The sequence below is a fragment of the Gossypium hirsutum genome, chromosome D11 (genome assembly GCF_007990345.1).
Source record: "Gossypium hirsutum isolate 1008001.06 chromosome D11, Gossypium_hirsutum_v2.1, whole genome shotgun sequence".
In the NCBI taxonomy this organism is placed as follows: domain Eukaryota; kingdom Viridiplantae; phylum Streptophyta; class Magnoliopsida; order Malvales; family Malvaceae; genus Gossypium; species Gossypium hirsutum.
In genome coordinates, this window is record NC_053447.1 from 21,735,323 (window position 1) to 21,737,753 (window position 2,431).

The 2,431-nt window shown below is 35.8% G+C and overlaps 1 pseudogene; it reads right to left on the reverse strand.

Annotated features, from left to right (window-relative positions):
• Nucleotides 1-615: 615 nt before the first annotated feature.
• LOC107911351 (peroxidase 72-like) lies at nt 616-2,187 on the reverse strand (annotated as a pseudogene).
• Nucleotides 2,188-2,431: the final 244 nt, after the last annotated feature.

Genomic DNA, 2,431 nt, shown 5'->3' on the forward strand with positions numbered 1-2,431 from the left:
ACTATTTGTTTCCACGATGAGATATAATATGCATATTATGCATCTTACAATATTAAAATTAAAAATAAAAAAAATAATAGAAATCAATGTAGTCAAATCCATATCAGTTCTAGTTGTAATTTTTTTTTAGACCGATAAAAATTTTAGCTTGTATCAGTTGTACCTAATTTTGATTTCACTTGTTAAAATATTTAATAAAAATTTTAAATTTAACTTAAACTTTAAATGAAATTTTTTTAACTTACCTTTGGAGTGTTTAATATGGGATAATTATTTACTTTAATTTGTTGAATGCTTAAATTTTATTTGTAAAATTTGTTTTATATAATTGGTAAATATTTTATATTTTTAATTTATTTAATTTCATTCCTTTAATATTTTCTATAATTATTTATTAATCTGAAACGATATATTGTATAGAGTGAAAAAAAGATGCATTGATTACCTTAAATAAAACTTCAAACAACCAACTAAGACGTTCAACCAAAACTACTGAAGCAGGATTTTCATTTACAGATGGTGGGAATGCGGTTTTTTATTTCATATAAAAATTTGAAAGCGGGTGATGTCAAAATTGCATGAACTGATTGCGTGTGGGTCCTTAGGTGCATGCTCATCCTCTAAAATATTGTTGTGCATGATCTTATAAAAATCAGACTTCATTCTATTCATCCTTTTACTTTCAGTTTGAATTACTCTGCAGATATTCATGTTTGATGAAACAATCAAGACAACTCCATGCAATACATGAATCAAGAAGGAAAGCAAATAATAACATAAAACTGGAGACAATATAATATTTATTCACTTCTTAATGCCTATTAATAAGCATTAACCTTCTTGCAATACTTTCTGATCTCACCCTTGTAGCCTGTCAATGGTGAGATATTTCCCATCTTAATCATGGAGTTGGCAAATTGTTGAAAGAACAGTTCCTGGTTGTAAGCGTATGTCTTCACCAACTCCCTTGATTCAGCATTTTTAGTGAACAAAACTTCGTCAGAGCTGAGCAGACCCTTGTAGGCCAACAAGTTCTTGAAGTAGCTGTTATCAAACTTCACAGGGCTCACAAAATCCAAGAAAAACAGGTTCTGGTCACCACCTGATTTTGGACAATGGGTGCGCAAATGTGCGGCATATGATTGGTCAAGTGTGTAGTCTGGTTTTCCATTGCCTGCTTGGTTGTAAAGCCTCTGCCTGAAGCTGGTGCATCGAGCATTTCCTATTGTGTGGCTCCCTGCATAAAAATAAAACATGTTCTCTGACTTTTGCCTTCTTTAGAACATATCAGTGCAAGATTTTGAGTCGAGTAAGTTTACCGGAAAGTGCTACGAGATCGACGATGTCGAGGCCTTGTAGCTTGAACTTGGTGAGAATTGTTGGGAATGTGTTGTTTGGGGCAGGGATATTGTTGTTAGAGCCACTCAAGCTTGCATCTCTGGAGTCCCTCTTCCAAGAGGGACATCCCAATTAGGTCCTCCAGTCTGCAAATGCCAAAGGAGTTAACTCAATGCAAATGCTTTGGCTAAGCGTAATTAGAGCATGGGCAGGACTTACAAGAACAGTAGAATCTCTAGCAGCCAGTGCCATAATATCAGCACATGATACCGTATGAGGACACTCTTTCTCTATTGCAGCTTTGATCTCATCTATGACTTCGAATCCCCTAGCCGAATCACGGTTAGGGTTCGACCTCTTTTCACTAATTATAGTCCCACTGCTATCTAGCAAGACTGATGCATCACAACCCTGTGACAAAAACCAAGCGTTAAAAGGTATTAATTACTTTTGTGATACACTGAAACTGTTACTCCAGATGTGGCCAATATATAAAGCAAGACCTTGACAAAGCAGTCATGGAAGTGTAGCCTTAGCAATGAAGCAGCCATACGAGGATCCTCCGCGACAGCTTTAGCTACAGAGTGTTTCACAATCTCTTGAGCTTTCGGACATGAATGATCGTAAAACTGAGGGTAGAGGTACCCTCCTCCTCCATATGTCTTGCCTGACAAACAAAGGGGAACAATGGCAAGAAGAGAAAGAACTGTGATAAAGGCCATAGAATGAGCCATATTGGTCCTAATAGCTTCCTAGTTTGTTTTTGGCCTTTTAACTTAAATATTTTCTAGACCAAAGTTGAAACAGCTGAAGAAATGTGAAGAGGGATGTTGAAAACTTGGTTATGATGAGAGGTTCCAAGGGATATATGGGTATTTATAAAAGGGACTAGTTCGTTTGAATGGTCGTCGAACAGATGAAAACAGTATTAAGTAAACTAGCTTTGCATAATTCAGAAAAACAGGAAAGAAATGGTTAAGGTTGGAGTTAGTATAGTAATTTGCCAATATTTGCATGCTGCTGTTGACCAGTTCCCCTGAAATGTATTAGTTGTAAGCTAATCACCCTTATTTCTTTAGGCATATGATTAATC